General features: G+C 41.9%; 1 protein-coding gene across 2 annotated transcripts in view; it reads left to right on the top strand.

Moving 5' to 3' along the window:
- The window catches only part of LOC122561225, a 151,033-nt gene that overhangs the window by 129,856 nt on the left and 7,147 nt on the right, over positions 1-14,030 (top strand). The window lies entirely within an intron of this gene.

Raw genomic sequence — 14,030 nt, 5'->3', positions numbered from 1 at the left:
GGTGGGGGGGGGGGGTGATGCTGGCATGCTAATTGTTCAGTCTATCGGTAACAAGTTAGAAGAAATGACTTACAGGCAAATTATGAGAAAGACTAGCTCGATATATTCTAATTCTTTATTACTAATCTACAAGGAATCTTTTTAACAGCTCAGGGATTTTCCCCAATGTATTGTTCAGGCTGTCTACATGCCGCAGAGAGTTGTTGTCATGCTGAGTAATACTGATGTACAAAAATTATACTGTTTGAAAAACCAATACTCACTTGCTCACTCACTCACTCATTCGTATTAATAAAACTCAGAATATGTTCTAGTAAATCATTTAAAACAGCAAGGTCTCTTGCCTTAATCCTTGGTTTAGAGTAGTATTCTTTAGCCATTTTGGTCCACAATTCAAAATAGAAATGAAAAGATGTGGACTTTATAAAAGACATGTCATACAACACATTTTTACTATAATATTAAGCAGCTTGATTTGAAAGCTAATGAAATCAGTACAAAGGGAGATAAAGGAGAGATGGTGTATAACATTTGTAATGCTCACACTCTGGAATTATCATTCTATAATTTAACTTGCCACATTACGCAGAACATAATTAGGTTAGGTGGATCAGATATTTAATGTTGGCTGTCAGATCTTCATCTCGATGATCTTTTACTTGCAAGTACAGTGTCCCCTGATTTTTATCAAAATATTTTTCTGTTTAGGAACCGGAAATACTAATATACTTTAATCCTCTAATATAACATGTTTGAAAGCACTAGAACTTTAACACTTACTAATGATAAGATGGATGGTGATAGCAAGCTGAATAGATCAGTATGTACAAAGAGAAGATACTGTCTGTTAATAATGGCAATCTCGATGATTTCTAATTTCTGCTGTTTGTTGCATAGGATTCTGCAGTCTTCACGCTTGAAGGGGGGTCTTTTATGCTTCACTCCTTCAAGTGGAGAAACAGGGAAATCTGTTTTACTAAATAGTTTACAAAATACTAATGCTTCCTTGATCCATATAATGTAGCAGTATGTGAATGTCATCACACCTGATATGAGTTGCTGACCCCTTGGCATCACCATGATGACAATTGCAACCTCTTATCTCAGCTGCTTGGGTAATTTCATGATTATTTTGGCTCAATACATTGCTAATTAGAAAACTATCTCAAAGATCAAGTAGCTTATTTTTATCTTGCTGCTGCCAGATTAAACCTGTGAAGAGAATCACTGCTGAAGATCCACTTATGAAGATATTAAGCTTCTTCACAATTTCAAGTGGTCAGTGCTCTAACAGAGAAGTATCAATGGCCAAGTACTGCAAATGGGATTAGCGTAAATAGGTAGGCACAGAGTCAATGGGCTGAAGGGCTTTTCTCTGCTTTTTGACTCCACGACTTCAGACATGTATGCAAATTGGATCAATCAGGACTGTCACTATACTTTATCAATCTTCCCACAGATTAGAGGCAATAATGCAGGTACTGAGATAACATTTACAGTATTGTTTGAAAGGTTGACCTTTACATTGCAACTTTTCAGAAGACGTTAATTGGCTGTCAAGCATTTTTCAATGCTCTGATCGATGAAAGATGTTTCATAAGTGCAAGTCTGTCTTATTTTCCTCTGATTTAGAACACTGCAAATGTTTAGTTAAAGTTTTGCTGGTAATTTAGATTAAGCACTTCAGGTACCTATTGATTTTAGGGGATTCTGATCACAGTTACCCCATATAGGCAGTCATAGAGCCACAGAGTCATACAGATGTATAGCACCCTTCTGTCCAATTGGTCCTTGCTGACCTGATATCCCAACCCAATCTAGACCCACGTGCCAGCACCCAGCTCATTTCCCTCCAAACCCTTCCTATTCATATACCCATCCAGATACCTTTTAAATGTTGCAATTGTACTAGCCGCCACCACTTCTTCTAGTAGCTTATTCCATACCCTCTGTATGAAAAGGTTGACCCTTAGGGGTCTTTCATATCTTTCCCCTCTCACCCTAAACCTATGCCCTCTAGTTCTGGATTCCCCGACCCCAGGGAAAAGATTTAGTCTATTTATCCTATCCATGCCCCTCATGATTTTATAAACCTCTATAAGGTCACCCTCAATCTCTGATGCTCTAGGGAATGTTCCAGCCTATTCAACCTCTCCCTCTAATTCACATCCTCCAACCCTGGCAACATCCTTGCAAATCTTTTCTGAACCCTTTCAAGTTTCACAACATCTTTCCGATATGAAGGAGACCAGAATTGCACGCAATATTCCAACAGTGGCCAAATCAATACCCTCCCAACTCCTGTAATCAAAACTCTGACCAATAAAGGAAAGCATACCAAATGTTGTCTTCACTATCCTATCTACCTACAACTCCACTTTCAAGGAGCTATGAACCTGCACTCCAAGGTCTATTTATTCAGCAACACTCCCTAGGACCATACAATTAAGTGTATAAGTTCTGCTAAGATTTGCTTTCCCAAAATGCAGCACCTCACATTTATCTAAATTAAAATTCAACTGCCACTTCTCAGCCCATTGGCCCATCTGATCAAGAGCCCATTGTATTCTGAGGTAACCTTCTTCGCTGTCCACTACACCTCCAATTTTGGTGTCATCTGCAAGCTTACTAACTATACCTCTTATGCTCACATCCAAAACATTTGTATAAATGACAAAAAGTAATGGATCCAGCACCGATCCTTGTGGCACTCCACTGGTCACAGGCCTCCAGTCAGAAAAAACAAACCTCCATCACCACCCTCTGTCTCTACCTTTGAGCCAGTTCTGTATCCAAATGGCTAGTTCTCCCTGTATTCCATGCGATCTAACCTTGCTAACCAGTCTCCCATGGGGAACCTTGTCGAACGCCTTACTGAAGTCCATATAGATCACGTCCACCGCTCTGCCCTCATCAATCTTCTTTGTTACTTCTTCAAAAAACTCAAATCAAGTTTGTGAGACATGATTTCCCACACACAAAGCCACGTTGACTATCCCCAATCAGTCTTTGCCCTTCCAAATACATATACATCCCGCCTCTCAAGATTCCCTCCAACAACTTGCCCACCACCAATGTCAGGCTCACTGGTGCTTACCACCCTTCTTAAACAGTGGCACTATGTTAGCCAACCTCCAGTCTTCCGGCACCTCACCTGTAACTATCGATCATACAAATATCTCAGTAAGAGGCCCAGCAATCATTTGCCTAGCTTCCCACAGAATTCTAGGGTACACCTGATCAGGTCCTGGTGATTTATCTACTTTTATATGTTTCAAGACATCCAGATTTTTCCAGATGTCACCATCTATTTCCCCACATTCTACACCTTCCGTGTCCTTTTCCACAAATACTGATGCAAAATACTCGTTTAGTATCTCTTCCATCTCCTGTGGTTCCACACAAAGGCTGCCTTGCTGATCTTTGAGGATCCCTGTTACCCTGTTTCCTGAGTTACCCTTTTGTCCTTAATGTATTTGTAAAATCCCTTTGGATTCTCTTTAACTCTATTTGCCAAAGCTATCTCATAGTCCCCTTTTTGCCCTCCTGATTTCCCTCTTAAGTATACTCTTACTGCCTTTATACTCTTCAAAGGATTCATTCGATCTATCTTATCTATACCTGACATATACATACTTCTTTTTCTGAACCAAACGCTCTATTTCTTTAGTCATCCAGCATTCTCTACACCTACCAGCCTTTCCTTTAACCCTAACAGAAATATACTGTCTCTGGACTCTTGTTATCTCATTTCTGAAGGCTTCCCATTTTTCAGCTGTCCCTTTACCTGTGAACATCAGCCCCCAATCAGCTTTTGAAAGCTCTTGCCTAATACTGTCAAAATTAGCCTTCCTCCAATATAGAACTTCAACTTTTAGATCTGGTCTATTCTTTTCCATCACGATTTTAAATCTAATAGAATTATGGTCGCTGGCCTCAAAGTGCTCCCCCACTGATACCTCAGTCACCTGACCCGCCTTATTTCCCAAGAGTAGGTCAGGTTTTGCACCTTCTCTAGTAGTTACATTCACATATTGAATCAGAAAAGTTTCTTATACACACTGAACAAATTCCTGTCCTTCCTGTAGCATTTGTATCCTGGAACATTAATCTGCCAGTCCTGTCCATCCCTGAGCCACGTTTGTGTAGATGCAATGATATCCCAGTCCCATGTTCCTAACCATGCCCTGAGTTCATCTGCCTTCCCTGTTAGGCCTCTTGCAGTTTAATTTATCAGTCCTACTGTGTTCTCTGCTTTGTCCCTACCTGCCTTGACAGTTTGACTCGCTTCTTTTCTCAACTATACCAGTCTCAGGTTGATATCTTTCCTCACTATCTCCCTGGGTGACACTGTCACACACACAGACACAACCCCCCCGCCACTTCATTAGTTTAAATCCTCCCGAGCTGCTCTAGCAAATCTCCCTGCCAGTATATTAGTCCTCTTCCAATTCAGGGGAAATCTGTCCTTCTTGTACAGGTCACTTCTACCCCAGAATGATCCAAAAATGTGAATCCTTCTCCCATAGACGTGCTCCTCGACCATGCATTCATCTGCTCTAACCTCCTATTCCTATCCTCACAAGCACACAGCACCGGGAGTTACTACTCTCGAGTATCTCCTTTTTAAATTCCTGCCTAACTCTCTATATTCTCCCTTCAAAATCTCGACCTTTTCCCTTCCTATGTCATTAGTTCCAATATGTACAATGTCCTCCTACTGGTCTCTCTCCCCTTGGGGAGAAAGTGAGGTCTGCAGGAGACATCCTCGATCCTGGCACCAGGGAGGCGAGACACCATTCTGATTTTTTTACTGCTGGCCACAGAAACGTCTGTGCCTCAGACTAGAGCTGGTCTCTCTCCCCTTGGGAACATTCTGCACCCTTTCTGAGACATCCTCGATCCTGGCACCAGGGAGGCGAGACACCATTCTGATTTTTTTACTGCTGGCCACAGAAACGTCTGTGCCTCAGACTAGAGAGTTACCTAACATAATTGATCTCTAGGAACCCGATGTACCCCTCATTGCATTGGAGCCAGTCCTGATACCAAAAATTTGGCTGTTCGTGCTCCTTTCCCCTGAGAATCCATCACTCCCTACATTTTCCAAAACAGCACACTTATTTGAAATGGGGATAGCCACAGAAGATCCTGCATTACCTGCCTACCTCTCTAACCTTTCCTGGAGTTAACCCATCTATGTGACTGTGTCTGCAACTTTTCTCACTTCTTATAACTGCCATCCATCACATCCCCTTGCTCTTGTAATTTCCTCATTGCCTCTAACTGTCTCTCCAACTGATTCATTCAGTCTGATAGGATTTGCAACCAATGGCATTTATTGCAGATAAAATCCTCAGTAACACGTAAACTCTCCCTAAATTCCCACATTCAACAAGAAGAGCATATCACTCTACTAAAGCTTTTTCTTCTTTCATTCTACACACCCAGAATTCTTATTCCCCTATAAAACACTGCTCCAGGCTAACTTAATACTTATGGCTTATATTTTTAAATTTATTGAAGAGACATATCTCAAGAAACAACCCACTGTACTCACTACTGCAGATTTACTGTATGGCCAGACTTAGAAATATTCACTTATCTGTTTCTGTGCAGTGACCTCTCCCAAACAGGTTCCTGCAAGATCAGTTGTGACTTTCACCGTTTGTTAGTTTTCCCAGATGCACTCCGATGTCCAGCGATACATGAATTCAAACAGCAAAGGCAGTAACTGCGCTGGTTCACTGCTGTGTCAGTTAGCAGTGTGGGTTTCTCTCTCTCTCTCTCTCCTCCACTGACCTCACCATGTGCTGCCTTTGTCTGTTCCTCTTCCGTTTAAAACTGCTGTTGTTTTGACTATTGTTTTCCCAAAGTTCCAAAACAATGCAACAGCATATAAAACAGTCATTGCTGCTCCTGGAATTCAAGGAAATCTATTCCAACATCTAAAATACATCAAAAAAGGAGCAGCCTGTTACAGCCAGAAATTTTTCCTGCCCTCCATCTTGAATTACCCAGAATTCTCAGCCAATGACTTATTGCAATTTTCTGATATTAGAGAAGTCATACAGATATGGTATATTAGTCAATTAGGCAAAGAAAGGAAATGTATAATCTGTGACAGAAGCAAGAATACTTAACTGATCCAGGAGCTGTTCTATAGAATTAAGGAGCAGAGGCAGTGCACAAGTCCTTGTGCTCCTACACCATTTTGTAGTGGTCTTTGGTAGTCTTTGCTGTCTCAGTGCCGGTCTTTGTTCTTCCCTCGGGCTGATTTTAGGGAGCTCCTGCTCATCCCCAAGAAGAGTATACTTCAGCTTTTCCTCATCATAATGTACCAATTCACCATAATGTATCACTCCACTACCACTTCAAATCAAGCTTCATTGTTTTGTCTGACTTGCCTTCTCCTGCCATTCTGTCTGAATGCAATGATAGTCCTGAAGGACTTCCAGGAAGATGCTACTAAATTGAAAGAACATCCTAGAATAATGAGTCTTTGTCTTCTGCTTTCCTGCTTCAACCATTTATCTCGAAACCAGCTACCATAATAATGTCTGCTTCACTGCTCTCAACCTGCAACACACCTCCTTCATCACTGCTAATTGAATGGTGACCACACACAATCATTATCCATTGGCCTGCTAGCTGGTGCCTGACATGGAGGACAGACATGGATGTTGTTTTCAAATCCCAGATGGGGTCCCCAAGTTATTCAATTTTAGATACCCCAAATTAATGAATGGGCTTCCATTTTTTTCAATGCACCCCACCCATATTCCACCACAATTGGTTGCAATAAGTTTTTTTTAAAAAAGCATCTCTTCTTTGAAGAAGTCTATCTCCCAGACCAAATGAATTTTGTTTCCAAAGGAGCCAATTTGACAAGGCTTTTTTGACTGAACAGAAATCTGAATTCATTCATTACTAAATGCAAAATGAAATAGTAACACAACGCATAGATTAGGAATAAGAAGTGAATCCAGAAAGTAAAACATTAAAGATATATGGATCAGTTTCTCTGGGTGATACTTGAAAAATAAATAGTAGAACATTGATAGCTTAATAGAAAATAGTACATTCTACACTGTAAGGATTCTACGATACACATAACAAGAACAGGGCCCTTTAGCCCATGATATCTGTGTTGACCATAATGCCTTTCTAAACTAATCCCATCTCCTTGCACATGGTCCATATCCCTCTACTTCTTGTCTGGTCATGTGTCTGTCTAAATGCCTCTCAAACATTGCTATTGTATCTGCTTCTACCACCTTCCCTGATAGAGCATTCCAGGCATTTACCACTGTCTAGGTAAAAAGCTTGTCTCTCACATCTCCTTTAAATTCTTCCCCTCTCACCCTAATATTTGACATTTCTGTGCTGGGAAAAGGACTCCAACTATACACTCTATCCGTGCCACTCATAATTTTAAGATATGTCTATTAGGTCATCCCGCGGTCTCCATTATTTAAAAAAATACAATTGAAATTTGTCCAATAGCTGATATGCTCCAAAGTAGCAACATCCAGGTAAACCTCTTTTGTACCTTCTGCAAAGCCTCCACATCCTTCCTATAGTGTGGCAGCCAGAACTGCACACATTACTCCAAATGTGGCCTAACTAAACTTCTATAAAGCTACAACATGATTGGCAATGTTTATACTCAATACCCTAACTGATGAAGGCAGCATGCCGAAAACCTTTTTTTTTTAAACCCCTCATCCACTTCTGTTGCTACTTTCAGGGAGTTATAGACTTGCACCCCAAGATCCCTTTGAAGACCAGTGCTCCTAAGGGTTTGCCATTTACTGTATACTTTCTGCTTGCATTTGACTTCTCAAAATGCATCACACTTGTCTGGATTAAACACTGTCCGCTGTTTCTCTGCCCAACTTTCCAATTGATCTATTTCCATTGATAATACTTCCTCACTATCCACAACTCCAGCAATTTTCTTGTCATCTGCAAACTTCCAAATCAGACCTCTTACATTTGCATCAAAATTGTCTTGAATAACAGAGATCCTGGCATGGATCTTGAAGAACATCACTGATGACAGACCTTCAGTCAGAAAAACATCTCTCCACAATTACCCTCTGTCATGTATGACCAAGCTAATTTTGTATCCAATTTATTTTGGATCCCATATTAAAATCTTCTGGACCAACCTACCATGGGGGACCTTGTCAAATGCTTTACTAAAGTCTATGTAGACTGTATCCACTGCCCAACCCTCATCTTTGTCACTTTCTCAAAAAGTTCAATCAAGACCTCCCCCACATAAAGCCATGCTGACCACTCCTAATAAATCTTTTCCAAATGCAAGTAAATCCAGTTGCAAAAAACTTTATCTGATAATTTCCCTACCACTGATATAAGCCTCTCAAGCCTATAATTTCCTAGACTATCCCTATTGCCCTTTTTAAACAAAGGAACAATGTTGGCTATTCTCCAGTCTTCTGGGATCTTTCCTATCAAGGCCTTGGCAATCTCCTCCCTTGTCTCCCTCAGTATCCTAGGATAGATCAAATCAGGCTCAAGGTACTTGTATAGGAGAAAGTGAGGACTGCAGATGCTGGAGATCAGAGTCGAGAGTGTGCACAGCAGGTCAGGCAGCATGCGAGGAGCAGCGAATCAATGTTTCGAGCATCCGATTCCTGATGAAGGGCTTAGCCCATAACATCGATTCTCCTGCTCCTCGGATGCTGCCTGGCTTGCTGTGCTATTCCAGCATCACACTCTCGACTCTAGGTACCTGCATACCTTAATGTTTTTTTAAGACATTCAACACCTCTTCCTTAGAGTCATAGTCATAGTGTCTTACAACACAAAAACAGGCCCTTTGGCTCATTCATCCATGCCAAACAGGTTTCCTACACTGAACTAGTCCCATTTGCCTGAATTTGGCCCATATTCCTCTAAATCTTTCTTATCCATGTACCTGTCCAAGTGTCTTTTAAATGTTGTAATTGTACCTGGCTCTACCATTTCCTCTGGCAGCTTGTTCCATAATTGCATCATCCTCTGTGTGAAAAAGTTGCTTCTCAGGTCCCTTTTTAATCTTGCCCCTGTCACCTTAAACCTATGCCGTCTAGTTTTGGACTCCCAACCTTTAGGTAAAAGCCTTGGCTAGTCACCTTATCTATGCCCTTCATTAATCTATAAACCTCTATAAGGTCATCTGTCAGCATCCTACGCTGCAGCAAAAAAAAAGCCACAATCTATACAGCCTCTCCTCATAACTCAGGGAAAAAGTGAGGTCTGCAGATGCTGGAGATCAGAGCTGAAAATGTGTTGCTGGAAAAGCGCAGCAGGTCAGGCAGCATCCAAGGAACAGGAGAATCGACGTTTCAGGCATGAGCCCTTCTTCAGGAGCCCTTCTTCATTTCCTGAAGAAGGGCTCATGCCCGAAACGTCAATTTTCCTGCTCCTTGGATGTTGCCTGACCTGCTGCGCTTTTCCAGCAACACATTTTCAGGCCTGTAGTATAACCCCAAGTGATTTGCAACTTCCTTATTCTTGAGTTCTTTCCATACAATCTCACTGGATGAGCCTACCATGATGTCCCCTCTTAGTGTAGCTATGACATTCTTCTTAATTAGTAATGCAATCTCCCACCCCTTTTTGCGTCCCTCTCTATCTTGCCTGAAATATCCAAACGCTAGAACTGAACTGCCTGACCTGTCTTCTCTCAACCAAGTTTCTGTCATGACTACAGCATTGTATTCCCATGTACTAATCCAGGTTGAGTTCATGCTAACCACCACCTACTGCTGTGTTCATTAATCTGATCCAGCCTGCTTTTCCTGTCAGACTCACTTGATTTAACCTCTACCTTCTACTCAATCATTCCATGTGTTGACCTACTGTTCTGGATCCCACACCCACCATCCTAGCTGATTTCAGGGTGTTTGATTTAGTTAAGATCCTTTGTTGTTCTTTTGATGTTGGTTGGTAAAATGGTCAATCTATTTTCCTATTTCCTTTTGACTGACTTCTTGGCTAGCTTGTGTCTTGCACTGAGAGCCAAAGAATCCTTTTACCTGCAATGTAGGGGTGACCAGTAAATGGTTCTTTAATTGTGACCTTCACAGTGCACCAACACTCAAATCCAGGTTAGTACTCATTTCACTAGTATGTCTTTTTCCATTAGCCCACCTTTTTTTTCCACTAACACAAACAGATCAAGACTACAGTCAGTTTTTTAAAACTTTGTGTTTTGCTCTTATGTCACCTTTTTTATAAAACCTTAAGTTATCTTGGGAATGTGACTTAAAGTAAGTTATTTACATATTAATGAACCAGAACCTGCAACTCATTCTAAAAGATGAAAGACTTAACAGCAATCTAGATTTGTTCAACATATCATTTCAGTTGCATGACACTGAGACCTTTTGCTATAAATTCTATGCCCTATAGTCCTGCTCCACAGTTGCCTCATGAAGGAGCAGTGCTCCGAAAGCTAGTGCTTCCAAATAAACCTGTTGGACTATAACCTGGTGTTGTGTGATTTTTTTTAACTTTGTCAAAGGAGATAGGTGAGTTATCCACTGAGTAATATCTATCTCTGGATTAACATAATTTAAACAGAAATGCAGAGCAGCAAAGCACAGAAACATACAAGTGGTACAGCAATTTAAATGTGATTACCAATTACTATGGTAGATCTAGGCCAAAAATACCAATTGTGTATTTTTGAGTATCTCAGTGTAGTTAGAAGTGGACAATTACAAGCTTAATTTTTTTCTCATATATTGAGTACCAAGATGGAACATGTTATTGCCAATTCTTTGAAGCTTAAAGAGAAGCACAGAGGGTTATTTTTGTAAAAGGACATTGAATGAGTATAATGAGTACAAGAAACATCAAAATCAAAGCCTGGCTTCAGCTCTCAATTTTGCAGCTCATTGATGACTCATGATTTAAACATGACACTGGTTTAGCACCCAGCCATTGTTTAGAAGCAATTTCCAGGGTTGTGGGTGGCAAGGTGGGTGAGGTGTATCATTAATCAGTAGATTATTTTAAAATAGAATATTTTAAAAACCAGAAAACATCTTTTAAAAAATGGGTGTACTTCAGATCACTCATAGCTACATGATAGTATTTCTACTGCCACATTTAATGAGGGAGCACTCTTTTCAACATCATCGCATTTGTTCAGTTCTTGGTCAATCTCGGAGGAGCCTGCTAATTAAAATATGATCAACTAACGAACCGGAGCTTTCTGTCTATTTCTGTTTCCATTTCTCGTTTGCAGTGCTTTTGAATTTGAAACAGAAACTTCAGTGTCGTCATGACAACTACTCATTTGTTCTTCACAGGAGATATGTTGCAGAGCATCTCTCAGCAACATTTACTTCAATCTCTGATTCAAAAGTGATGTACTCAGTTTAAAGGGCCTTGTTACACTCAACTCGTGCTCCAGGTGATATGGGGTGGAAAAGAGTCAGGGCTGTGGGCATTGGACGCAGATTGCAGGTAGCCACGAAAGTGGCAGATATGGAGGTGGGCTTATTAGAAGACCTGTTTCAGTTCTCTGCCTCACAATCACATTTGTTTTAGAACCTGTTAGGCTTTTTGGTCCTTTCTACTCAAATTCCTCACCCTCCCAGCATGCCACATGCCCCCTCCATCCTAATCCATGCCTGTCAGTAACATGCATGCCTCCTTAGTAGGTTCAGACCAATTTAAGGCCTACAATTCAAATTATGTTTTCTTATGCCCCACAGTCAGACTCCATATCCTCTCTATGACACCTCATATTCCCATTCCAGTTGCCTTGTCATGCTTGCTTTCTTTTGGCAGTTAGCACAGTCTGCAAGCTGGCCATGCACATCTTGTTGTACATCACGATGTCCCAGTGCTCCTCTAGCACCTACACCATATGGCCAAAGTGTTTCCTCCAAACATCTAGCACTGCAGCAAGCTGTGGGGCATATCTGAGAGTCCTAGGGGAATAGTCCACAGTGAAGTCCATGGGGGCAACTGTCAGACAGTAGGTTTCAGCACGGTAACCAAAGACAACCTCACATCCCAGTCCTGGGCTTTGCCCCATGTTCAGGTGAGCTAGCGTGGCATTGTGTGGGGGCTGGTTGGGGGATTGGGGAGGGGAGAGATCTGATCCATGCCTCTGAGCTACAAAGAGTGATTCATGGTCAATCCTTTTTTTGCCATAAGGGCTGGTCCATGGGAGGACTGTCATAGTAGAAGACATGTCTTTCCATAAGCCAGGTTTCTGGGCAGGTGTGAGTCAGTGTTGGCAGATCAGGTGGCTCAAGGTGATGAGAAGTGAGCCAATGCCATGTACATGCATGGCTTCACATTTGGCACTTGTCCACCTGTAATCATTGCACCTTATTACTGTCCAGGAGTAATGTATCATTTGTCCCATGTAGATAGGGACAACTAAATGAATGGTGCAATGTGATGTTTTATGAAATGTTTCAACTATTTACGTAATGTTATCATTGAAAGAAACTTTAGACATAAAATTGTTTTCTCAATAAACTGTGCACATTACATCATATGGTAAACTAAGTATTTAAACCAGATATAACAATCAACAAACTATGTAAAAGTTTTCCAGCTTTCAACCATGTGTGACATTTGTACAATTTTCTCCTCCTCTCCCTCTCACTGTGACACACTGAGCTCCTCTACTTTGCAGATGGAGTGGAGGGAGTCTCCTCTGTAGTGGAGCATGATGGCTGCACATTTTCAGCTCTGATCTCCAGCATCTGCAGACCTCACTTTCTCCTTTTCCAGCTTTCAACCATGTGTGACATTTGTACAATTTTCTCCTCCTCTCCCTCCCACTGTGACACACTGAGCTCCTCTACTTTGCAGATGGAGTGGAGGGAGTCTCCTCTGTAGTGGAGCATGATGGCTCTGGAGGTTTCGTTAGGTAACCCTGCACATTTTATAAGTTGGACCTCCTTGTTTGGAGCTTCCAAAGATCAGATAGGTCCAGGAATGGTAGGGGTGTAGGGCCCAGCTACTTTCACGATCTCCTCAGTGGAGACTGTCAAAGGGTGTCAGGTGGCTCGACCTTCAGCTGGTACCTCCTAGCACTGCCCTGTCTCCTTTTGAATAGCAGCACCTGGAGCAGGCTCAAGGCTCCATGTCCCACTGTCACCCTGCCTTCAGTCCTGAGGACCAATGCATGGGGCAATGAAGTGCATATGTTGTTGACTTTCCAGCAGTCTCTGGACTGGGGCTCGATCTCCATGGCAACTGCCAACTTCTCCATGGAGCAGAGAGATGGTTACTGGACTGGCTGCAATTCTGCAGAACTGAGGTCTTGCTGCATCACCCGAGCTCCTCAGCAATGTCGACAAGTACCCCTGCTGCTGTTCCTTGTACATTTGGACAAAGTCCTTCATCAGCAAGACTATAGAGGCATTTCCTGTCAAGTACTCAGCAGGTGCCTGGTCTCTGCAGTCCTCTGATTGCTAGTGGCCTGGAGTGTTTTTCTCTCTCTCTCACTCTCTCTCTGAGCCCGGTAAGATGCCATTGTCTATGCTGTTGAGGGATCCGGGAGGCAGATGATGACCCCGCCAGTGTGACTGAATGATCATCAAGGGATGTTGGGGATATTTCCTCTGTGGGACATGGGCTGGACTTTGCAAGGCATGTTTCACCAACTTGATTGAGTTTTTTGAAGAAGTAACTAAGAAGATTGATGAGGGCAGAACTGTAGATGTGGTCTATATGGACTTCAGTGAGGCGTTTGACAAGGTTTCCCATGGGAGACTGATTAACAAGGTTAGATCTCATGGAATACAGGGAGAACTAGCCATTTGGATACAGAACTGGCTCAAGGGTAGAAGACAGAGGGTGGTGGTGGAAGGTTGTTTTTCAGACTGGAGGCCTGTGACCAGTGGAGTACCACAAGGATTGGTGCTGGGTCCTCTACTTCTTGTCATTTACATAAATGATTTCGATGCGAGCATAAGAGGTATAGTTAGTAAGTTTGCAGATGACACCAAAATTGGAGGTGTAGTGGACAGCGAAGAGGGTTA

Source organism: Chiloscyllium plagiosum, chromosome 2 (assembly GCF_004010195.1).
Source record: "Chiloscyllium plagiosum isolate BGI_BamShark_2017 chromosome 2, ASM401019v2, whole genome shotgun sequence".
In the NCBI taxonomy this organism is placed as follows: domain Eukaryota; kingdom Metazoa; phylum Chordata; class Chondrichthyes; order Orectolobiformes; family Hemiscylliidae; genus Chiloscyllium; species Chiloscyllium plagiosum.
This window is presented reverse-complemented; position numbering and strand designations above follow the sequence as displayed.